Source organism: Triticum aestivum, chromosome 3B (assembly GCF_018294505.1).
Source record: "Triticum aestivum cultivar Chinese Spring chromosome 3B, IWGSC CS RefSeq v2.1, whole genome shotgun sequence".
Taxonomy (NCBI): domain Eukaryota; kingdom Viridiplantae; phylum Streptophyta; class Magnoliopsida; order Poales; family Poaceae; genus Triticum; species Triticum aestivum.
The window spans coordinates 208155299-208180989 of record NC_057801.1 but is presented as its reverse complement, the minus strand read 5'-3'; the positions used below and the strand labels follow the sequence as shown (position 1 = coordinate 208180989).

Here is a 25691-nt window from a genome sequence, read left to right as displayed (position 1 = left end):
AGAACACCGCACGGGTCGCCGGCAGGACCATCGGCCCCCACCGTCTCTGTTCCTCTGCCACCCCCACCCCCCACCCGCGTCGAGTTTTCTTCATTCAGCGAGGCCCCACAACCACCCGAGCCCCTTGGATCGCACCGGCGAACTCCGGCGAGCTCTGAAAAATCGACTAACCCAATTTTGAAATTCAGTCTACTGTGATTTAACTAGTGTGGAATATAAAAGGGGAAAACCATAAGCATTGGGAGTATAGTGTTGAGCATGCCATGGCAGATCTGGAGGTGCAAACCGGACAAATGCAACTTCGCAACCAAGACAAGAAATCAAAGTAAAGAAGTGGCGATCTATTTTCTTGCTGTGATAAATAAGTTGAGCAGATACGGAAGAGTACCGCCTCTGGTGCGGTGCCGTGTATGCATCTGGTGAGAATTTGACGGTGTTGCGGTAGCGATGGCTGTCAGCAGCGTGGAAGAAGATCTAGGAGGGTAGACGGTGGTGCCGGGGCGCAGTGGACGAGACGGTCGTAGGAGCGGCGCCGGCAAGGTGCATAATGGCGGGGATGAAGCGAGAGGACGGGATGCAAGGATCCCGGTCCGAAGGCGTGGATGAGAGAGGTCGATCTATTATAATGGACGGCGGCGTCGGGGTATCAGCTCCGGCATGGTGGAGGAGGATGGTGGTGGATGGGGTGGCGGACGGCGGCAGACGAAGGAGGGTGGGTGGAGAGGGTGTTTTGGCGCCACAGAGTACGAATGGGGAAAAGGGAGGTAGAGAGGAAGGGGGGAACCATGTATTCAGGGCGCGCTTGTCTCAAATGCGAGGAAATTTACAAACTTAGCCCCCGTTTCAAATTTCTACTACATCACAGCAACATTAGTCGGTTGGGGATAGGACGGTAATCTCGCATACACCGAATATTTGCCGACGAGAGTTTGTTTTTGGCGCCCACCGTGTATGAATATGAATCGGGGAGGGAGTCGATTTCGGCCAAGGGCACACTGTGTTTTGGTGCCCACCGTGTATGAATCCGGGTGAGAGGCGGTTACGTCACGTTTGGGTGAAATTACAAACCTACCCCTATTGAAACCTATAGAAATCCAGCAGATAGGCTTTGCGCGGCAGGGATAGGCAGTAGTGATTTCCATCTCGCAGATTTTGTTTTCGGGCGGTTACTGCGATGTTTACCGTGCCAACTCAATTTGAATCCCGTTTGTATTCTACTATTTTTTTGGGCGGGATCCATTTTCAATTGGAATTACATTCTATATACATCATTTTTTTACATATATACTTTCAAAAGCACAACACCATTTATACATAAAGATGGTTTACAAATGGCATGATCTCAGATTCATAAGGTTGTATCCATCAATTTGTATTTTCAAATATTTGAAACCACTTTACGTAGAAATCCAATGTATGCATTCCTCGCTAACTGTCTCCAATTAATGTGTATTTCATGCGGGTTTTTTTAACTTCTCAAACATGTATAATGTGTTTCACACATGCAACATATAGTGCAATCCCGTTTAGACATTAATTGCATATAAACCATGCATTGTTTGTAACTGAAGAATCTATGGATCACCAATATTGATAAACTATATAACATTACATGTGTGCCCAAATTCAAATGAATCTGCATGTTTGATACACCAATTTGCGTTCTGATATTATCGATGTCGTGATCTCCAGTTTAAATATTTGAATCCCCATTAATCCAGACTAGTCGAATGCCAGTGCGTTGCCATGGGATATATAACAAACTTACACAAAGAGACATTTGTCAAATTATCACTAAGTTACATCACGTATGTCACATGCAGGTTATGAGTGTGGTCAAACAAATATTATCTTTTACCCCAACCTATTTGCTCTTGGGCACTCCTGGTGCAGGCTACAAAAAATCATCCGGAAAATCATGTATGCATATCTGAATCTTCGTTACCATTTCAACATTAATAATAATGAGATATGCATTCTCTACAAAAATAATAATCACCAGTGAACGAAATGCAAATAGAAATATGTAGAAACATGACCAACCTGTTATTTTTGCACAAGCTGCATTAATTTCAATTATTTTATGAAGAGTTATAGGCTCAACAAACATGTATATTGAGACATTGATTAAAACATCATTGTAACTTCAAGAATCAGTGCCATGCAATTATCACTGCATTTCAAAAACATCACCTTACACTTGCTTCCCCTATACATACATTCGCCTCATGTAATTTAAGTTTCTTTCACATTGTACAAAAAATAGTCACATAATACCCCAAAACAACAAGATGTCACTTCAACTTCAAGATGTGTTTCAAGTAAAGCTATTGGCATCATATGCAAATAAAAACAGAAGTAATTCTGATTAGCTATTTGTCCTTGATGATATGCTTTGACCATTACACAGTTGCTTCCATTTTTGCCGAACAATTTGTGAATACAAGCATAATGCAGAAACAATAACCACAAATGCACTTTGAATTCCCCTAACTCCAAGCAGACCATTTGGCACTTCTTCTCAGTTCTCTTTTCCTCTTTGTCCACTTTCCAACCCATTGTTACCAGGTTTTGTTTGGCGGAGCAAACAGAAGTCTGGCTGCCCATGCTAAACATGTATTGAACATTATCAGTTTTTTACACAAAAATTGACCATGTTTTCTCCATGAACATACACTCATGCTTCCAAGAATGTGCGCATAAAAAAGAAATTTCTTGTATTTGATACTCCTACTTGTATCACGGTATTCGAGTATGCTAGACTACCATGGATTCCATTTTGGCATGGGGGAAAAATTTGTTGACTCAAAATGCTGCTTCCTTGAAGATACTATATGTTTTCTTTTGTTGGGCCGAAAGAACTCATTTATTTCTCTATAAGAAAACAGAAGAAATATGTTATAGCAACAAGCACTCAGTACCAGTACCCTATATTGAGTCCCTTCACACCATGATCTCTCTAGATAAAACAGATGGCACAGATCATTTCCTTCTGTAGCATTTAGTGTTGATGATTTGTTGGAGCCTTGGTCATGCATTCCTTGTTTCAGAACTTCACAAGGCACATCACATAGATAAAAGATGCAAGTGTATCTCCTGGAATGAGCTTGAAAAAAAGCTTATGATGTGTCAAGGAATCAACACATTATTCTGATGAACAAGTAAATCGTATCGGTAAGTATTACATGAGCCAAAACAGAGACCGGAAAGGTTTTAATATACAAAGACCCAATGTATTGGTGGCACTACAAAATGACAAGGAATAACTTTTTGAGAACTCCATGCAGGCCCTGTTCAAGAATTCATCCGATTAACCAGTTAACTTGCCGATTAATCCCTACTCGTAGGGTCACCGAGTAGCCTTAAAACCGATAAATCGTCCGATTAGTTGATTAAATGGCCGATTAACTTGCCGATTAGCCGATTAATCCCCTACTCACCAGCCAACCGAACAACTACCAGTTAACAATTTCCTCAACAATGCAAGCAGGACATACAAAAATCCATTTGTGCAGCTAGATCCTAGTAACATGCTGAGAACCAGTATAAATTTTACGACGCGTCATGCAGATTTTCCGGAAAGAAAACACAATAGTCATAAAAAATATTTTCTCTCTTAACTCCTCCAGCAAATAAGTGAGAGAAATGGCCTCTTAGATTAGGATTAGTGTGCTCCAGCCATGTCTTAGTTGATTCAGTAACAATAACAACAAAATACGTTTCAGATGTAGCAAGTGAACCAGTAAGACCTAAACTAATTCCTCTGTAAAAACCTGCAAATAGGACTACAGTAGAAAACAACATGAAATAGAAAGTCAGGAATACTAAGTTCATCATGATTACTGTTAATGTTGTGAACAAGTTCAATCAGTTAGCCATTCTTAACCTCACTCACGCAGTACAAAATTTCATAGATTACAACAGCTAATACTACAGTGTTTTCTTCCATGTGTAGTGCACACTTTTGGAACTGTGTGTTGCCCAGTTTCTCTGAACTCTGTTACAAATTATCACATAGTCTACTATCAAAGTGCAGCAAAATTTTGGTGAAAATAAACCATTATAAACATACGTAGCTAGCACAGAGAAATATATACGTCTTTCTAATTTTTTTGAACTATTTATCGGCATCATGAGTGGGCAAAGATATGACATCGGTTGTCAATTTGCCATCGAATGCAAGGCAATAGATAATAATAACATGAAACATAACCTTTTCTCAGAGAGCATGTTACTGTACAGCCATCGAATGCAAGGCAATAGATAATAATAACTCGAAACATAGCCTCATATTGCATAGAAAAAACCAATATTATGGAAAACAGAACATACGGTTCATATCATTAATCATGTCGAAATTATAAGCCTAATAAACCACAACCTCGAAATTATTGCCACCTCCATCCCATACCCTCATCTCAAGCAAATGCATACCATGCCAAATTTAGAAGACAAGAGCACAACCGAGGATTCTAGCAATCAGCTATCAGCGTCAAGTGAAACGAGAGAGGGGGAAGAAAGAGCACCCACATAAGAAGTCAGTGAGGTTTGGGGACAACGATTGGTAGGTTGGGCTCCGGACGCTGACCACAAAAATTAGGGTGGGGAAAGAACAGATGCTACCTTATTATGACATGACACCACACATGCCACCGCTGTGACGCCACCGGGATCAACATGCCGGAGACGGAGAGGGGGGACGGGGACCTGCTGCCTCGCTGCCAGGGGACGGAGGAACTCACGTAGAACCCCAGGTGGATCAACTGCTGCTGAGGGAGCAACTAAGTGCGTACGTTCACGATGCCGTCCTCGGATCTAAAATGCATGCATGGGCGCGTCCAACTTCGGCGTTCGCGAGCGCTAGGAACTCAGTAGGCGTGTCGTCGCGCTCGAGCACCCTGGTACCACAAACATCATCAGTGCATGTAATTAATGAGCAAACCTACAGATTTGTGCAATGGAAGTATTAGCACCTTACTCTATTTCTTAATTTCAGTTTGGTTTAGTAAAAAATATCTTGGTAATGTACAATGTTTGGTTGTCACAACAACTCAGGCTTATATAATTTTTAAAAGATAATACTTTGTCACTTCTGTTGATTGCACATGAGGCATCAATCTTTATCTTATTTTACTTCAGTTTAGCTAGCAGAGTACCTGTCCTTATCATTGTTATTTTGCTTGGAAGTGCTAGAGTAGTAGGTACACTAATTAGTTGATTATATAAGAAGACATGGACATGTAGATATATATGTCGGAAGAACATGCTACTTCAAGTGCACGATTAATTATTATCCGGCCTGCACATTAGCAGGACAGCTCGGGCCTCATTTTGTACTAATCATTTTCTATTTGTAGTTTCTTGAACTTCATCAGCGATCCATAGTGCGCTGGTTCAAATCCATCGTTTTACTGAACTATATGCAACGAAAAATCTGGCTAATCATGACATGAATCAGCGAAATTTCCAATAGCAGGAGGACGGCCTTGCTCCTGTCAGCTTCATTGCGTACAGCAATACCAAAAGGTAGAGCAAGCTCGCTCCTATTAATTCAGTTTCTACTGTAAACATCAACAAATAAAACAAGCAGGAACAACACAAACAAGAATGAACCGAATTAGCTATTGAAGCAGCAGAAAGGGGATGTAAAAGTAAAACAGTCAGTCAGCAAGGGGAATTGGATTGGATTGGCACCTGGGCTGGGCTATCCAGTCGCCGAAGGAGTAGACGACGCTGATGATCATCATCTTGCCAAGAACCGGATTGGCCTTGAGGGCCTCCTCGTACACCGACCAGTTATGCTCCGACATGTACCGCAGGATCTCAAAGATAGTCCACCCCTACACCAAATCCAATCAAGAAAAACAAAGGATAGTCATCCATCACGAACCACCAATAGATCGAGACCATGGCTAGCTATTAGCAGAAGAAGGAGACGCTATGGGGCAAAAACCAATTAGAAATAAATAAATCAAAACTAACGATCTCTGTGAACAACAACCATGCCTATATATATGCTGGTCGGCTTCCCCTGGTGACAAGCTGGTCGGCTTCCTCCTTGGAGAGCCTCCCTCTCATCCGTCTGCTCTCCTCCCCGGCGGTATGCTGACCCCGGAAGCTCGCGCTCATCTTCCACCTAGACATCGGCGGCGCTGCACTGGATCTGGTCGGCCGCGAGCTCCCGCCAACTTCCCCGCAGGGGTCAACCTCCTAAGACGCTGTCGACGTAGTCTATGGAAGCGACGGTTGTTGAAGTGGCGGAGGCGAGGTGGCGATTTTTCTCGCGAGATCGAGAGAGAGGATGGATCGGGAGAGAGAGGTGGGGGAGACTGGGAGACGGGACGTGGGTCTTGTTTTTTTTATTTGGAAGGCTGTGAGGGGAGGTGGAACCAGGTCACGAGGGTACTTTTTTTTACTACTGCCTGCGATCGTGCGAAGGGGAGGGCGGGGATCGAGGTCAAACCATCACGACGTTCGATTCTCCTTTAATAGTAGAGATATTCGTCTCATATAGCTATCACTCATGCTTATATAGGACTATCTCTCTGGACCTATACGCGTTCATCGTCTCTCAGGAATCTCTCGTGCTACCTGTATGTCGACAATGATCTTTTATCTTCATAACACACTGACGGTACTCTCTCCATTGACCTTCATCACTCTATCTCTCTCTAAGTATATCTCGCTCCCTGCTATGTGTCTCTAGCTATGATTCTCCATGTGGAATCTCATTCTCTCACACAAACACAAAACTTTGTCTCCCGGGTCTCATTTCTCTCAACTATTCCCATGTGTGCCACTCGCACACCCCTCATATAGAGATGTCTCTCACTCCTTAGATATGAGAACCTATGACTCTTCCTCTTCAATATCTCTTTCTCACACACAAACACAAACTCTGTCTCCCAGGGTCTCATATTTCTCCATTGTTCTCTTGTATGTCGCTCAAACACACGCTCTCTCCCTAGAGATATCTTGCATTCCCTCATATGTCTCTCTAGCCATCACTCTCGTTGTGAAATATCTTTCTCTCTCGCAGACACAAAACTCTGTCTCTCTGGATCTCATTTGTCTCTGATATTTGTTTGTATGTGACTCACATGCACCCTCTCTCTATCTCTCTCACACCCACACACATAACCCAGCCTTCTGATCCACTCGACTCCTATCTCTAGTGCACTCTAGCTAGCATCTTTATCTTTCTATTTATCTGTTTCTCCATTAACCTTCTTTCTCGCCCTCACTCTTGATTCCTATCACACACACTACATATGTTTCTCTCTACATGCATGCAGTCAAGTGCCCTCTCACACACATATATAACTTCACCCTTTCAACCACCCGACGGTCATGTCCGCCACCCAAACTAAGGGATGTCTCTCTAGCTAGCATCTCCATCTCTGTATCTATCTGTAGTTTATCCTTCAACATTTCTTTCTCGCACGGAGTCTGCTTCCTATCACGCACACTATATATGTCTATCCATACATATGCATTTATAGGTTGATCTATTTTGCACAATCGCTGCGCCTCACCCCCTCTGCTCGCCATAGATGCATGCTCCAGCCCATGCCACTATCTCTTAATGACAAAAACACATGCTCAATTGTCGGGCCTTCTTCCCTGCATTCTCACATGCATGCATATTGTCATACCGATCCGTCTCTCCCATGTCATTGATCTTAGGACTTATGTATTCTTTCTTTTATCTCGATCATGTGCGCGTGCACACACACACATCCCACGTATACATGTATACCTCTCACACATGCACGTTCAAGGTCTCTATGTCTCCATACGTAGTTAATTACCCTCAATCCTAACGCCACATCGAGTCATTCTCCTCTTTTGTGCACATAACTTCCGCCTGGATGGGCAAAACACATTGTCGGTGTCAAAACCGGCGGATCTCGGGTAGGGGGTCCCGAACTGTGCGTCTAGGCGGATGGTAACAGGAGACAAGGGACATGATGTTTTTACCCAGGTTCGGGCCCTCTCGATGGAGGTAAAACCCTACTCCTGCTTGATTGATATTGATGATATCGGTAGTACAAGAGTGGATCTACCACGAGATCAAGGAGGCTAAACCCTAGAAGCTAGCCTATGGTATGATTGTTGTTCGTCCTATGGACTAAAACCCTCCGGTTTATATAGACATCGGACAGGGCTAGGGTTACACAGAGTCGGTTACAATGGTAGGAGATCTACATATCCGTATTGCCAAGCTTGCCTTCCATGCCAAGGAAAGTCCCATCCGGACACGGGAGGGAGTCTTCAATCTTGCATCTTCATAGTCTTGGAGTCTGGACGCTGATGATAGTTCGGCTATCCGGTCACCCCCTAGTCCAGGACTCCCTCAGTAGCCCCTGAACCAGGCTTCAATGACGATGGGTCCGGCGCGCATATTGTCTTCGGCATTGCAAGGCGGGTTCCTCCTCCGAATAATTCATAGAAGATTGTGAACACCAGGATAGTGTCCGGCTCTGCAAAATAATTTCCACATACCACCGTAGAGAGAATAATATTTACACAAGTTCAATCTGCTGACGTATTTTGCAGCGTGACGTCACACCACAACCAAGATTTTACTCGAATCGTTTTTATTGTACCACCTAAGCGCGTTTAGCAAAGCGGTTTCCTTGGCACATCTTGTCGAAGCAGAGATCGTGTCCCCTTATTCCGGGATTCTCATCAATATGGACGTGGGTAACCCAACCGCACCATTGAATGCGTCGCTGGGAGATAAGCGAGTTTTATCAGGCCGGTGGGGACGCATAGTTTCGTCCGCCCATATATAAGGGGATAAGGATCCACCTTTTTACGTACGCCTTCTTCCTCCTTTGCTTATCCATCTCCGCGCACTCGAGCTCCAGTGCCCAAGTCCGCACATCTCACCTCAACCCTCTCCAGCGATGTCCGGAGCGGGAGGAAAGTGGATGGCCTCCTCCGTCAGGGAGGGGCACATCAAGAAGCTGCGCATCGCTGGATATTTGTCCAGCGATATCGCGCACCGGCTCCCCGACAAGGGGCAGCTAATCCCCACCCCCGGGCCCCATGAGAGGGTGGTATTCCTTCCCCATTTCCTCCACAGACTGGGCTTCCCACTCCACCCCTTTGTCCGGGGGTGTCGGGGGTTGGGTGCGACATATGCCAACGGATGGCTTATCATGGTGGGGGCGAGTAGAACGTCGCCGGTGCCTGGAAACGGGATGAGGCGTAGACATGCACGCCGGCGAATCTTACCCAGCTTCGGGGCTCTCCGGGGAGATAACACCCCTACTGCTGCTCTGCGGGGTCTGCGCATGGTCACTATGGCGAAAAGGTTACAAGGGTGCTCCTGGAGCTGTATCGGGAGGCTGGAGGGAGCTAGGCTGGCTCTCTCCTCCCCTGTCTAAGTGTCTAACTCTATCAAAGGCCGAACCCTTTGCATGGGTGCCCCGGGGGGTTTATATAGTCCTACCCCCCGGGGTACAACGGTAATCTGACTAGGCATGGCCCCCAGCCGTCTGTCTCTCACGCCGCCGTCCTTCCTGCCGGCTTCTGGGGCCCGCCGACTAGCGGGTCCCGCGGACAAGCCGAACACTGTGCAGCACTCTTGATGACGCATGCTTGGTCATGGGGTCGTGGCAACAGTGCCGCCGTCTGTCAGGTGATCACTGTCACCACTCCCCATCCAATCCGGTTTATGGCTTGTGGGGCCCTGGTGGGGAGGCGGCCGACTCCGAGGAGGCCGACTCCCACAGGGCCGTCTTTTGGCGCTCTGGCCGTCTTTGATTCTCTCACTGACAGGTGGCCCTGCGATCTTCAGGCCGTACAGGCCGGCGTCGTGGGCACAGTGCATCATGCACTGTGGCTGAGGTCAGGGGAGGCATGGCAACAGTGCCGCGCCTCGCCGGAGATTTCCCGACGATATGGCTCACTGTAGCCATGCCAACCCCTCGTAGGCAGGAAGGGACGGCCACGTCGGGGCCGTGCCCTACATCGGTCTTCGTGAAAGGTCGCGGGCCGACTCCCATAGTCGGCACTTTTGGAGGTCGCAAGCCGGGAGTCGGCTTGCTTCACTGGGACTCGGCTTCACGGGGGATCGCGCTCTGAGACTCGGCCTCTCCGAAGGTTGCCGGCTTGGACTCGGCCAGAGGGGCGCGGCCTGCCCCAATGTCTTGAAAGATCCTGGGTCCCGGGTCGGCCTACCCGTGGCCCATTACTCTGACAGTAGTCCCCGAAGCTGGTGAAGCCCGGCGGGTGCTGCCTCGTGGGGCTTCAATAGTTTCAATCTTCCCAGCGCCGACTCTGAGACTCGGCCGCCGTTTCTTCAGGCCGACTCACCGAAGTCGGACTCGTTCAGCGAGGGGCCATTATTCGTAAGTTGCGACGGGAAAACAGGCGGCGTATCAGATACGCTTCCCTGCCGCTATCGAGACGGTCCTATCGCGTGGCTCCACGTGGGGAGATCAGTCTGCCCACCCACGCGCGCGATGGGACGGGCCGCTAGGTGGGGCCCGCCACTAGCACGCCTCGGCTTCCGGGCGGATCTGCTGCGGCTGCGGACGGTTGGCATCCCCACGTTGTTACTGCGCGCAATAACTTCGTGGGGATAAATCATGGGCGGCGTGGGGCCCCGGGCGCAGTTAATCCCACGCCCGCCCCCTCGGCTCCTCAGCCCGCAGGGCTATAAATAGGCGGGGAGGAGTGGGGCGGCACTGTACGCACACCCTCTCCCCCGCTCTCCTGCCTTCCCTTCTTCCTCCGCCGCGAGCCAGAGCGTATTCTTCGTCGACAATGAGCTCTTCCTCCGCCGCGCCCCCCGCCTCGCGCTCCGGCGTGTGGGACGGTTCCGACGTGGAGGCGGAGCACATCGACTTTCTCCGCCGGACCCACCGTCTCCCGAGCGCGGACCTGGTGCACGCCCGTCCCGCGCCGGCGGGAGAGCTCCGGCCCGCGCCGGAGGAGGGCGAACGGGTCATCTTCCGCTCGCACCTAATGCGCGGGCTGGGGCTGCCGGCGAGCGGGTTCTTCCGCTCGTTTCTGGAGTTCCACAAGCTTCAGCCGCACCACCTCACCCCAAACGCGGTGGTGCTTCTTTCCGCCTTTGCCACTCTGTGCGAAGGCTACCTCGGCGTTCTCCCCACCCTTGAGCTATGGGGGGAGTTCTTCTCTTGGAAGCTCGGTACTCAGGCCGCCGGCATGCCGGCTCAGTGCAGCACCTACATCGCGGTGCGGCGCTTGACGACCGACAATCCTTTCCCTCCCATCCCGTTGGTGAAGTCGGTGAAGATGTGGTCGAAATCTTACTTCTACATGAAGAACATCTCCACCGACGGCGACTGGGTTAATCTGCCGCCCTTCGACCCCGAGCCCCTGACTGGCAGGCTTGCCAGCTGGTCCCACCGGTCCAAGTCGCTTTCGCCCTCTGGAGCCGGCTCCGTGGCGCGACTTCGGGTTCTGCTGCAGTCGGAGGGGCTCGTTGCCTCCGATCTTCTGGCCGCCTTTGTGGCGCGCCGAGTCCTCCCGCTCCAGGGCCGGCCTCACCTCATCTGTCAGATGAGCGGCCGCCACGATCCGAGCCGTCTGTGCACCAAGGAGATGCCCCGTGGGGAGGTGGCGAACTTGGTGAACCACATCGCGCACTGCGAGTTCACGGAGAACTGGCAGTTCGGCAAGGAGCCGTACTCGCGCGACAACCCCCCTCCAATGGTAAGTCGCACCCTTCTGTAGCTTGATCTTCTTTGCAGCCGACTCCGTCTTATAATCATTTTTGTTGGTTTCTTCTGGGCAGAATCCCCTCACAGCGCCCGCGGCCGGCGTCATGAGAGAGCCCCGCGATTATGTCCCAGATCACGAGGACAGCGACATCGACGACCCCGACTTGGGGGCGGCAGCGCTGGAGGCCGACGCCGAAGGCGGCGGAGAGGGGTCAGACGGCGGCCTTAGGCCGTCGGCTACCTTCGCCGACTGGCCCGAAGACGACGTCGACGTGGAAGTCGTCCCGCGCCGCCAACCGAGGGTCGGCTCCTCCGGCCAAGTCGGTGCAAAGAAGCGCCACGCCGGGCCGAGCGCGCCAGGCGGCAAGCAGAAGAAGTTCAAGGGGGCGGCCGCCGCGACCAAGCGGGAGGAAGCGGCCGCAAAGGCCAACCGCTTCCGAAAGGAAGTGAGAAGGCCGCCGCTAGTTTCCTCGTAAGTCCTCCTACTCTTTCATTTTCTTTGCTGGATCTTATCCGAGTCTTCCTTGATTTTTTCCCTCCGATATTCTCCAGTGCTCCCCTCTCCCTTGAGAGAGCCGCCGTCCCCTCTGTCATGGGGTCGGTAGAGACATCCGCCAACACCCGGCGGATCGATCCCGCCGCCGACCTTCGGGAGGCGACGGAACAAAACGCGCGGGAGAAGCGCGATGAGGAGGAGGCCGACCGCCTGGAGAAGGCGGAGGCTGACAAGGCGGCCGCCAACGCCCAGAGGAGGCTGGAGGAGGCCGAGACTGCCGCCGCGACGAAGCATCACGCTGAGGAGGTCGCGCGTCGCTGATCGGCGATGCTCGTCCCTCCGTTGTCGTCGGCGCCGCCGGCTCCTGAGTTCACCGGGCAGACCGGAGAGGTCGGAACCGCGAACCCTCTTATGGAGGAGGGCGGTGACGCTTCAGGCTCGGGCACCTACGCGCCGCCTCCGCCGCCTCCGCTGCCTCCGCCACCGTCTGGGAGGCTACACGGCAAGCAGCCGGTGGGCCCGCAGGATCCGTCGACCACGGATGATGCTGACGCACAGCTGCTTCTTCAAGTCCGCCAGCTTGAGAGAATGATCTCGGCGCCGCGAGCTCGGGAGACTGGCACGACCAGCTCGGCGAGTCTGGACGTCGAGGCCTCCAGTGCCGCGCCCACCGGCTGGTTGTGCGGAGGCGGCACCGGCCCGCTGAACCAGGCCCTCCTGGACATCCAGGCAAAGCTGTGTGCGGAAAGCGACGCCCTCCAGGTCAGCACCAGAGCGCATCTGGCCGTGAGGACATCTGTCCGAGTAAGCTTCCTTTCTCTTGTTCAATTTCTGTCTTTCTCTATGGGGGCGCGCCTGCACACCCACTGGGTGTAGTCCCCGAGTTCGGGGCCGGCTGCTGAGCAGGCGGTTCGGAACTCCCTCTAGTGAGCTCCGAGTACTAACTTTTGCCTTTGTTGGCTTTTTGCAGGAATATCATAATCTCCGCGCCACTGTCTTCAACCGCGACGTTGAGGAGCTGAAGAAGCGGACCGCCGACCTGATGGAAAGCCGAGGTGAGTTATTTCTTCCTTCTTCGCGGGGGCGCTGGCGCACCCGCGGGCTGTAGTCCCTGAGATTCGGGCCGACTGCTGACCAGTCGGGCCGGATCTCCCCGGCGATCTATCTTCCTTCTTCTCCGCGGGGGCGCGCTAGCGCCTGCGGGCTGTAATCCCCGAGATTCGGGCCGACTGCTGAGCAGTCGGGCCGGATCTCCCCAGCGATCTATCTTACTGATGATTTTCTCGTGTTCTTCTTTGTTCTTCAGGCGCCAATGCCGCCCTCCAGGAGCAGCTGGGCGAGGCCAACACTGCTCGTCGTGCCAAGGAGGAGGAGTGCGACAGGCTCGCCAAAGAGTTGCTCCGGAAGGCGCAGGGCGACGCCAAGTTGCGGGAGGATACCCTCATGGCCGAGTTCGAGGTCGAACGCTCCGCCTGGACCGACCGGGAGGCGATGCTGACCTCCGGCTACCACGAGCTCGAGGACATCGTCGATGGTAAGTCTTTTTCTCTTCTTTGGTCTTCCGTCCCCGTGTCGGGCTGATTTCTGATTTTCTGACTATCTTCTTTTCTGCCTTGGCAGACTTTTTCCCGGCCATTCGCAAGCCGTCCCTCTGGCCATCGAGGCGGCTCGGGAGGAGCGAAGGGCGAAGGGTGAAGTGATTGCCGCCAACGCCCCCCGAACCATTGACGAGCAGCTTCTGAGCATCGGGGCTCGTCTTCGTCCTGCTCACCGTCAGCTGCGCCGTCTTCAGCGTGCCGGTGCCCAAGTGGGTGCCCCCCTGTGGCCGGACGTGCCGGCTCTTCGCACCGCCAGTCGGACTGCCGACTGGCTGGAAGTCCCCGCCGGCCGCTTTGAGGCTTGGAAGGGCTCCTCGGCTCGGGCCGGAGCACGCCGAGCCTTGGAGTTCGTCAAGGGGTGGTATCCGGGGCTGGAGCTGGACCATCTGGCCGCATTCCGGTCAGAGGCCCAGGCCGAGCTGGAGGCCGCAGAAGGCGCCCTTGTCGAGCGCGCGGCGGCCACCGCCGAGTACACGGACACCAGCGTCTTCGTGCCCGAACGGACTGAAGGCGGTGAGGAGGCACCGCCGGACTGGTTCGGGATGAACCCGGAGTACGAGGAGGACTCGGCGGAGGTGATTGACTCCAGCGCCGAGGAGGAGGACGAGTCGGAGGACGGAGGCGAGGAGGAGGCGCCAGAAGACGAAGCATGCAGCCAGCCTCAGTCCGACCGCGCCTCCAGCAACGAGCCGCACAGGGACATAGCGTCTGCCGCCGGAGGCGACCAAGCTGAGACCGCCCAGCCGACTGCCCCGGCATCCGACACCGCCGTCACCTCCAATCCTCCGGCCCCGGAGGCCGCCTCCTAGATTGCTTCTGTTTATCTGTCTTTTTTAACTTTTTTGCAAGACTTGTTAGATTCGAACAATTCCACCCACTGGGTGTATCCTTAATTCTTATTCGGTGATTCGGCCGAGGGCCTATGTAAATATTTTATCTAATTTCCGCCTTTCCTTGCTTATTGCTCCTCAGACTTTTTCCTTTGCCGCCTTTCTTTAGTTGCCGCCTTGCCGGCTCGGCAGCCACTCTGCGGACTGCCGCTGGGTCAAGTGCTTGGCTACTTCAGGAAGGCAATAACTTAGTCACTTAGAGTGTCTTCAGCAAGCCGGCTAGAAAGCGACAGGCCGACTATCCGAGAGTCGGCTGTCTTTTGATAAAATTAAGGCGGCGAGCCGGCTACTCATGAGTCGGCTCGGTGGGGGGAGGCTGGTAGCCGGCTTGGGCTATGCGTAGCTTTTAGGTCCTTAGCCATTTTTCATGTGTGCGCTCGTTCTTGCTTGTCCCCTGCCTACCGACAGTCGCTCTGCGAGCTGCGGCTTTTGACAGGAGACGGCTTTGAGCGCAACACATTACTTGTCTGACCGCAGGGAGCATTTCATAGCGCAAGACGACGAGTCCCCGGGCCGACTAGTCGGACCCGGTGCCAGACAGTATGATAAAAAGGAACAGCATATTCGGAAGCGTGGTTCTTATCATACAGATAATCAAAAAGGCAGTCCCCGAGCTCGTCCCGGGGGCCTAAGGTCTTAGTACTTTAATACAAAGAGGGTAGTGCGATACATACTGCATCAACTGTAAAATCTTCGAAGAAGATTCGCGTTCCATGGGCGCTCTGTTTCTTTGCGGGAGGCGTCTCTCTTGCGCGCTCGAGGCTTCTGAGCATCGATCAGATAGTAGGCGTCGTTCCCTAACACCTTGCTGATGATGAAGGGACCTTCCCAAGGCGCCGACAACTTGTGCTGGCCGGTTGTTCTCTGAATCAGCAGGAGCACAAGGTCGCCCTCTTGGAACGATCTTGGCTTGACCTTGCGATTATAGTATCTGCGCAGACTCTGCTGGTAGATGCCGGACCGACTGAGTGCCAACAGTCGGCCCTCTTCCAGCGGATCGACGCCGTCTTGGCGTGCTTCTTCGGCCTCCTCCTCGGTGTACATGGAGACTCATGGAGAGTCGAACTCTATATCCGTCGGGATGACGGCTTCGGCACCGTAGACGAGGAAGAAAGGCGTGAAGCCGGTTGACTTGTTTGGGGTCGTGCGCAGACTCCAGAGGACGGCAGGCAACTCCTCGACCCAACAGCCGGCCGAACGGTCGAGTGGTTCGACCAATCGAGGCTTGATGCCGGACAGGATGAGGCCGTTGGTTCGTTCCACTTGGCCGTTTGACTGCGGATGGGCATCGGACGCTAAGTCCAGTCGGATGCCCTGCGTCGCGCAGAAACGAGCCAAGGCGCCTTTGGCGAAGTTGGTGCCGTTGTCGGTGATGATGCTGTGCGGTATGCCGTACCGCACCGTGATGTCGGCAATGAAGGTTACTGTTGTAGGTCTATTTCATTTTTTGATGGGCTTTTCTTCCACCCACTTGGTGAACTTGTCCACCGCAACAAGCAAATGAGTTAGGCCGCCTCGGGCCGTCTTGAATGGTCCTACCATGTCCAGGCCCCAAACTGCGAAGGGCCAGGCAATGGGGATTGTCTTCAGCGCGGAAGCCGGCTGAAGGGGCTTGGAGCGGAACATCTGGCACCCCTTGCATTTTTGGACTAGCTCTTTAGCTTCTTCCAGGGCAGTCGGCCAAAAGAAACCGTGCGGAAAGGCTTTGGCCACGAGTGCCCTTGAAGCCGCATGGTGGCCGCACTCGCCCTGATGGATGTCTCTGAGGATTGCTTGGCCTTGCTCTGATTCTACGCGGCGCTAGTAGACACCAGTGACACTGCGCCTGACAAGCTCTCTATTGACTATGGTGTATGATGCCGCTCAGCGCTGCACTTGCCGAGCCAGGATCTCATCTGTTGGCAATTCTTTATTCACTAGGAATTTTAGGATGGGCTGCGCCCATGAAGGTGCTGCTATCTCTTCAACTGCTACCACAGCGACTTGGACCAGGGTGGCTGGGCTGGGAGGCGGCGGGTTGGAGTCGGCCGCCGTTTGCTGGATTGAGGGAATCTCTGGGCCGACTGGGGCAGTTCCCGAGCCGACTGGCGTAGTCCCCGGGCCGGGCTCTGAAGTCCCCGGGCCGACTGGCGCAGTCCCCGGGCCGGGCTCTGAAGTCCCCGCGCCGACTGGCGCAGTCCCTGGGCCGGGCTCTGAAGTCCCCGGGCCGACTGGCGCAGTCCCCGGGCTGGCTTTAACTGTGGCTTTCTTGAGGTCGCCTGCTGGGGCCTTGGAGTCGGATCCGACTATTTCTGGCGCAGCCGACACGAAGATGGAGTCTGATTCTGGTGAAGGCTTGATAGACGGCTTGAGGAGGCGCTGAAGGGCGACGCCAGAAGGTATCGCTTGGCGAGTGGAGCCGACTCGTGCCAAGGTATCTGCTTGATCATTGTCATTTCTTGGCACGTGAAGGAATTCGCACCCCTCGAAATATCCGCTGAGTTGCTGCACCAGGAAGCGGTAGCTTGCCATGTTTGCGTCTTTGGCATCCCAGTCGCCGGATGATTGCTAAACCACCAAGTCGGAGTCGCCATAGCACAGGATCCGGCGAATGCCGAGTTCTTTGGCAAGCCGGAGCCCGTGGATGAGCACTTCAGATTCGGCGACGCTGTTGGAGGCGGCGAAGTGGACTTGCAGCACGTATTTGAGCTTGTTGCCCTTGGGGGAGGTGAGGACGACACTGGCTCCAAGGCCGGTGCCCATCTTGGAGCCGTCGAAGTGTATCCGCCAATGAGTAGAGTCGGGCACCGGCGGCAGGTACTGGCACTCGGCCCAGTCGACGAGGAAGTCGGCCAGCGCCTACGACTCGATGGCGGTGCGGGGCTGGTAGTAGATGGTGTAAGGGGCTAGATCTATAGCCCACTTGGCCACTCGGCCGGAGGCGTCTCGGCTTCCAATGATCTCGGCGAGTGGAGCAGTGCAAACCACAGTGATTGGATGCTCTTGAAAGTAGGGCTTCAGCTTCTTGGCGGCAAAATGCACGCCGTAACACATCTTCTGATAGTGAGGGTAGTTTTGCTTGGAGGTCGACAGTACCTCGCTCAGGTAATATACCGGTCTCTGGACTGGGAGCGCCTTGCCTTCCTCCTTGCGCTCGACTACGATGACTGTGCTGACTACTCGGCTGGTGGTGGCGATGTACAAGAGCATGGGCTCTTTGGGACTCGGAGCCGCCAACACAGGGGGAGTAGCCAACATCTTCTTCAGTTGGAGAAATGCCTCATCCGCCTTGTGGTTCCACTCAAAAAAGGTGGCCTTCTTCATTAGTTGATACAAGCGCAGAGCTTTCTCGCCCAGCCGACTGATAAATCGGCTGATGGATGCCAAGCAGCCGGTGAACTTCTGCACATCCAACAGTCGGCTAGGTACCTCCGTTCTCTCAATGGCCTTGATCTTCATGGGGTTGCACTCTATGCCGCGTTCGGAGACCAGGAAGCCAAGGAGCTGGCCGTCTGGGACTCCGAAAACGCACTTCTCGGTGTTGAGCTTGATCCGGAATTGGCGCAGATTTCAAAGGTCTCTTTGAGGTCTTCCAGCAGCGTCCCACGCTTTTCCGTCTTCACCACCACATCATCCACATAAACGTGGGCGTTTCGGCCGAGTTGCTTGAGGAGGCACTTCTGCATGCAATGCTGAAAGGTGGCGCCGGCATTCCTTAAGCCGAACGTCATAGTCAGGTAACAGAAGGCTCCAAACGGCGTGATGAATGCGGTCTTCAGTCTGTCTGCAGGATTCAGCTTGATCTGGTGATATCCTGAGTATGCGTCTAGGAAACTCAGTAGCTTGCATCCGGCTGTGGAGTCTATCACCTGATCAATCCTTGGCAGAGCAAACGAGTCCTTTGGGCAGGCTTTATTGAGGCTTGTGTAGTCGATGCACATCCGCCACTGCTTGTTTTTCATCAGTACCAACACCGGGTTTGCTAGCCACTCTGGAAAAAACACTTCCATGATGAAGCCGGCTGCCAAGAGCCGGGCTATCTCTTCTCCAACAACTCTTCTTTTCTCTTCTGACAGGCGGCGCAAGGGCTGCCTGACGGGCTTCATATCTGGCCTGACGTGTAGCTTGTGCTCGGCGAATTCCGTCGGTACACCCGGCATGTCCTTGGGAGACCATGCGAAGATGTCCCAATTCTCACGGAGGAAATCGACGAGCTCGCCTTCCTATTTGCTGTCAAGGCCTGTGCCTACGACAGCGTATCTCTCTGGGTGCTATGGATCCAAGGGTATCTTCTTGGTTTCTTTAGCCGGCTTGAATGATCCTTCTGCCTCCGACTCCTTGGGGTCGGGCGACATCTCTGGCTGCTTTCCGGCCATCGCCACGACCCGGTCAAGGAGCCGTTTCTCGGCTGCGATCACCAAGGACTCGGCCAGCCGACTGCTCTCGGCCGCGCAAGCGGATGATTTCTTGTAGTCGCCGGCAATGGTCAGGATTCCCTTGGAACTCGGCATCTTCATCTTGAGGTAGGCGTAGTGTGGAACCGCCATGAACTTGGCCAAGGCAGGCCGTCCAAGCAGGGCGTGGTACGGGCTCTCTAAGTCCACCACCTCGAACCAGACCGGCTCTCGGCAGAGGTGATCTTTGTCTCCGAAGAGGACGTCTATCATAATCTTGCCGATCGGTGAACAGGAGAGGCCGGGTACAATTCCATGGAACACAGTGCGGCTGCTCTGCAACTGCTTCGCCTGATTCCGAGCTTCTCCATGGTGTCTTTGTACAGGATGTTTATGCTGCTGCCTCCGTCTATCAGGACCCGCGAGAAACGGGCAGCCCGCCTATCAGTGGCCAAGGTCGCGCCTAGGACCAGGGCGTAGGAGCCTGGTTTCGGCATCACCTCTGGGTGATCCGCCCGACTCCAACTGATAGGCCTCTCGGACCAATGGATGAACTCTGGAGCATCCGTTGCTATTGCATTTACTTCTTGCTGCTGTTGGCGCCTGCTGCGCTGGTCATCTGCCACACTGGTGAATATTACGTAGGCTCCATGCTCTTCTGGGAACTCGTTTTGTACTGCGCCGACTGGCCAAGCCGCCGGCTGCTGGGGCGGCGGAGGAGTGAGGCCGTCTCCCTTGGCGATTCTAGCGAGCCAGTGGCACTTTCTGGTGGTGTGGTTCGACGGCTTCGCGCCGCTGTGGAGCTTGCAAGGACCATCCAAAGTCTGCTCATAGGAGAAAGCCGGCAACCAATTGGACTTGCCGCCTTTCTGCCGCTTTGCCAGAGGCTGCCCCTCCGGCTGCTGATCTTCTACTGCTGCGACCTGCCGACTGCTGGAAGTCGGCTGTGGGGCCTTGCGCTTGTTGTCGTTTTGCTGCTGTCGCCGACTGGCATCTCCAGCTGGGGTTCTGGGAGCCTGGGGAGTCACCTTGCCAGCCGCGTTGACTTGAATCTCCGTCTTCATAGAAGAGTCAGCCGTGGCGTACTTATCCGCTATGACTAGCAGTTCGTCGAGGGTTTCTGGCTCGTCGCAGAGGAGCTTGTGCTTGAGGAGGGTGCCCTCTCGGCACCCGGCGGTGAAGTACTCGATAGCCTGCACCTCGTGCACGCCCTCGCAGGAGTTTTGAAGTTCGCCCCAGCATGTCAGGTAGTCGCGCGTTGATTCTTCAGGGCCCTGCACGCACAAGGAGAGCTGGCGTGGCTTGGGAGGTTGCTTGTACGTGCTAGTGAAGTTGCGGATGAAGGCTTCGGTGAAGTCGACCCAGCGGTTGATGCTGCGGGGCTTCAGGCTGTTCAGCCATGTCCGGGCCGTGCCCTGGAGCATGAGAGGAACATACTTCACGGCAACCCGCTTGTTGCCGTTTGCTATGTTGACGGCTGTGGAGTAGTCTATCAGCCAGTCCTCCGGCTTCACGGAGCCGGTGTACTTGGGCGTGTCTCGGGGGAGCGTGAACCCTTTGGGGAAGGGCTCGTCTCTGATGCGGGGCCCGAAGCAAGGCGGACCCAACTCATCTTCTTCTTCCAGCGCCAGGGACCGGTGGAGTCGGTCGATCCGATGGCGGGCGTCATTCTCTCCGACTCCCTCTCGGCGGCGAAGGCGACCTTCGAGAGTCGGATGCTCAACAGGTGGCGGAGAAACTCGCTGTTCTCTTCTGGGCGGGGGAGGCAGATAATCGTCCCGCCGTTCTACTGCTCTTGGGCGGCCGTCTTGGTCGCGCTCGATGGTGATACGAGTCCGGCTGTGACTAGCAGCCGGCTCTTTCTCTATCCTTCCGCGGACTCCGCCAGTCGGCGTCCGGGAGGTCGCGCCTTGATCTCGGCAGGGAGGTGAGTCGTCGTTTGGCTGCTGCAGCGCATCTGCACGGCCGCCGGCCGCGTTTTGCGCAGCAACCGCATCAAGGAGCTGCTGGACTCACTCCGTCATCACACGGCGCTCTTCGCCCTCAAAGTTCTTCAGCTCGTCAGTCTTCATTTGGGCGGCGCGGATATTCTCCGCTGGGGTGGCGTACACGGGGCGTTTCGCCCCGAGCAAGTTAGCGATGGCTGCGCCACGCTGCCGGACCGCACCCAGACGGCTCGGCCCAGTTGGAGCCGGCGAGCCGCCTACGGCGCGATCCATCTCGCGCTGGTAAGCTTCTGACAAGTGCCTCATGCTTGCCAACTTCTTGGCGCATTCGATGATCTGAAGGCGGTGTTCTTCCAGCGTCTCGGCGTCCGCGTCCTCTGGAATGGGCGCGGTTAGGTCTTGCAGGACCGCTGGCAGCGGGTCCTGGGCTCCGTCGCCGGAGTGCTCGCCGTGGCTGATGACGACCACCTCCATGACGGCGCTTCCGCCACTCTCCTCGTACGGAAGCGGCTCGTCATAGACCACCACGTTGGTGGGGAAGATATCAAGCGATACGACGTCGGAGTCGACCAGCATCGGGTCGGAGAAGCCTACGGACTCCAAGTCTACGGCTGGCTCGCCGGCGACGTGGAGTTGGTCGAGGAGGCCCGCAAGAAGGTTCTCGGGGCCACCCGTGCCTGCGTCGGATGCAGGCTCGTCGGATAGGCGCACCTCGCCGATAAGTTCGGCGAGGCCGCTCGCAGCGCAGGCGGCTTCGGCGCCGCGCAGTGTGTCGATGCAGACTCCATCTGTCGAGCCTGGCTGGCTGCGCTCGCCAGGGAGGAAAAGGGTTCCCGTCCAGAACAGATCTCCGGACGACGGTGCACCTCGCCCCACGGTGGGCGCCAAATGTCGGGGGTTGGGTGCGACATATGCCAACGGATGGCTTATCATGGTGGGGGCGAGTAGAACGTCGCCGGTGCCTAGAAACGGGATGAGGCGCAGACATGCACGCCGGCGAATCTTACCCAGCTTCGGGGCTCTTCGGGGAGATAACACGCCTACTACTGCTCTGCGGGGTCTCCGCATGGTCACTATGGTGAAAAGGTTACAAGGGTGCTCCTGGAGCTGTATCGGGAGGCAGGAAGGAGCTAGGCTGGCTCTCTCCTCCCCTGTCTAAGTGTCTAACTCTATCAAAGGCCAAACCCTTTGCATGGGTGCCCCGGGGGGTTTATATAGTCCTATCCCCCGGGGGTACAACGGTAATCTGACTGGGCGTGGCCCCCAGACGTCTATCTCTCACGCTGCCGTCCTTCCTGCCGACTTCTGGGGCCCGCCGACTGGCGGGTCCCGCGGACAAGCCGAACACTGTGCAGCACTCTTGATGACGCATGCTTGGTCATGGGGTCGTGGCAACAGTGTCGCCGTCTGTCAGGTGATCACTGTCGCCACTCCCCATCCAATCCGGTTTATGGCTTGTGGGGCCCTGGCGGGGAGGCGGCCGACTCCGAGGAGGCCGACTCCCACAGGGCCGTCTTCTGGCGCTCTGGCCGTCTTTGATTCTCTCACTGACAGGTGGCCCTGCGATCTTCGGGCCGTACAGGCCGGCGTCGTGGGAACAGTGCATCAGGCACTGTGGATGAGGTCAGGGGAGGCATGGCAACAGTGTCGCGCCTCGCCGGAGATCTCCCGGCGATATGGCTCACTGTAGCCATGCCAACCCCTCGTAGGCAGGAAGGGACGGCCACGTCGGGGCCGTGCCCTGCATCGGTCTTCGTGAAAGGTCGCGGGCCGACTCCCATAGTCGGCACTTTTGGAGGTCGCAAGCCGGGAGTCGGCTTGCTTCAAAGCCGTCGTCTGGGACTCGGCTTCACGGGGGATCGCCCTCTGAGACTCGGGCTCTCCGAAGGTCGCCGGCTGGGACTCGGCCATAGGGGCGCGGCCTCCCCCGATGTCTTGAAAGATCCTGGGTCCCGGGTCGGCCTACCCGTGGCCCATTACTCCGACAGGGGGCTCATGTTCTACTATGGCCTGGATTTCCATGATCTGGCCCCGAATTTCATCCTCAACATCTTGGCGTTTATCGTCATGTGTGAGGCCTTCCTCTGCATCCAGCCCCACTTCAGCTTGTGGCTCAAGACCTTCAATGTCAAGCCGAAGGTTGTGAAGGGCAGCCAAGCAGAGTGCGGAGTTGCCATGGTGGGCAAGATGCCCAACGTCACTTGGCTCGAGGGCGCCTTCGTGGAAACCATCAAAGGGTGGAAATCGGGGTGGTTCTACATCACCGAGCCGCGCGACCCTAAATGGGCAGCGGTCCCCGAATTCAAATCTGGCATCCCCATGCGGCTCACTTCCTGGAAGGAGAAGGGCCTACTGTGGGGTAGTTCGGAAGAGCTGACCGGACTCCAATCCTGTCTTCAAACCCTGGTGAACAAGAAGCTCAAGCTTGTCAACGTGATCCAGGTCATGCTCGTCTGCCGGATTCTCCCCTGCCAACAGCGGGACTTTAATTTGTGGGAGTTTGATCCGGCACAGCACCGGACCTTGAGCGGGCTCTTCGACACTACGTACGAAGATGCCTGGAGGGTGCTGTTCAAGGGCGCCGAAGCTCCCGCATCCGCTACCGAAGATCGCGGATTCAGCTCGCAGCGTCCGGCTGGCGAGGTAAGCCATGTTATCCTTTATGGGACACTTACTTTTCGTAGTTTGAATTTATGCGGGATGTAAACTCCCAACACCTTTAACAGGCCTGGCAAGCGACGTCCGGACAGGTTAACTGTCCGGCTGCCCTCCCAGAAGACCCAGCGGATGCTCGTCTAACTGGGCTGCTGGCCCCGGCACATTATGTAGTGCCGGAGAAGAAGGCCAAGAAGAAGGCCACGGGAACCCGAAGGAGTTCCCGGCGTCAGGTGGTATCGGATTCATCGTCCGATGACTCCGAGGCGGACTCCTCCCACGAGGACGAGGAGGAGAAGAAAGAGGCCTCTCCCCCATCGGGGGGAGAGAGGAAGAGGAAGGCCTCCCCAGCGAGGGAGGCCGAAGGGTCCAAGAAGGGGAGGACCCTTCCCCCGGATTGTTCCGCCAACATCGGCGACGACGACGAGGAGTGGCCCTCAAGGGCCAAGCCTCTGGCAAGATCGTAAGTGTACGGACCCCTGAATAACTCATAATTTTTCTTTTTGTCACATGGTGTCTTTCTAATGCCGCATACAACCCAGTAGTCCACCCAGGGACGATCTTCCCGCTTCGACGAGCGGGTCCTTGGGCCCGTCGGATGTGGATAGTACTTCCCTTCCGGCCGCCTCCACCCCCCATGACGCCGATGATGCCGAGGTGGGATCCCAGGAAGGGACCCACCAGGAGGAGGAGGCCCCGGAGGTGCCGCAGGGTAACCTCCCGGACTTTGTGCCGGACTCCGCGCCGGAACCTGTAGTGGTTCCGGAGTCCGGCGGGCGGCCCCTCCGTAAGAAGGGCAAGACTGTGACGCCAGCGGCCTCCGTCCAACTGGAGGCGCTGGATAATTTGATGGAGGCGCTCAACGGTGCTTCCATCAAAGAGGAACATCGCACTATCATGAGTGCGGTGATTCAGAAGGTTCAGCTCGCCAAAAGTGGGCTGACCGAAGCCTGCAGCATCCTTCTAACAGGCTTTGAGGTAAGAGTTTTAATATATGTAAAATAGTACCGCATAGACAGTAGCCCCTGATGCTCGGTTCGGTGTTCGGAACGAAAAACCGGACTGAGGATCTAAAAAGATATACGCAGGAGTCTTAAAATATGTCAATATGGGAATGCAGATTGTGCTGCTAACCTCTGCCGCACTGACTGTGGAGGTCAATGCTTTGAAGCAAAGCCTCGAGCGGTCCGAGAGCGATCTCGGCCGTGCCAAGAAGCAGCTTGAGGACAAGAAAGGTGAGTAACACCTTATTAAAGTTGTACCTTACAAAAAAGGATTTGGTTGCAAGGGGAATGACAAGGATAACGTGGGTACTCCAGGGGCTATGAATGAGGTGGCTACCCTGAAGGAGGCGGTGTCCGCGGCCGAACGCAATGCGGCTGTGGAATGCGTTGAGCGAGAGAAACAGGAGGCACGGGTGGCGGAGGTACAGCAAGAGCTCCAGGCTCTTGTGGAAAAACACGAGAGTCTGGAGCGTGACTCGAAGACTCGAGAGTCCGAGCTTGCCTTGGCTCTTGAGAGTGCCAAAGCCGCTAAGGCCAAAGCCCACAAGGCCCTCCAGGAAATCGAGGCATTGAAGAAGATAGCGGCGGGTAAGGCATTCTTCATGCAAAGCAAGCATGTAAATGTGAATTACCTATTACTTACCCGAATTCGGAGCTCTCCAGGAGCGTTCGCATATCTTCCCCATAGCGTGTCCGATGCTGCTGCTTTCTACAGAGTCGAGGAGGGGAGCTCAATGGAGAAGGTGTTCTGGTCTCAGTATGCTGAGGCCGGACATCCGATGCCCCTTAGCGACCAGCTGAAGCAGCTGGTCGAGCTCCACAAGGTGGCCGAATAGGCCATGAAGGGCCTCATAGTTCGACTGTAGCCCAAGGAGGCCATGCCTGGGAGCTACTTCGGCCTGGTGCGGCGGCAGGAAGACGCTTGTCCATGGGTTGAGGTCATCAAGCACTCCGCCTGCATTGAAGGTGCCCGTCGGGCCCTTGCCCGTGCAAAGGTGCACTGGGGCAGGATGGAAGCTGAGAAGCT

General features: G+C 54.6%; 1 long non-coding RNA gene across 2 annotated transcripts; it reads right to left on the bottom strand.

Moving 5' to 3' along the window:
* Nucleotides 1-2215: 2215 nt before the first annotated feature.
* On the bottom strand, nucleotides 2216-6366 carry LOC123069384 (uncharacterized). 2 transcript variants are annotated; one of them, XR_006432499.1, is made up of 3 exons: nucleotides 6002-6366; nucleotides 5695-5840; nucleotides 2216-4898 (listed from the first exon to the last, which is right to left on the bottom strand). It is a non-coding gene; the product is annotated as an uncharacterized lncRNA (long non-coding RNA). The 2 variants fall into 2 exon arrangements; XR_006432498.1 differs by lacking the exon at nucleotides 6002-6366 and having other exon boundaries at nucleotides 5695-5990.
* Between the last annotated feature and the right edge of the window lie 19325 nt (nucleotides 6367-25691).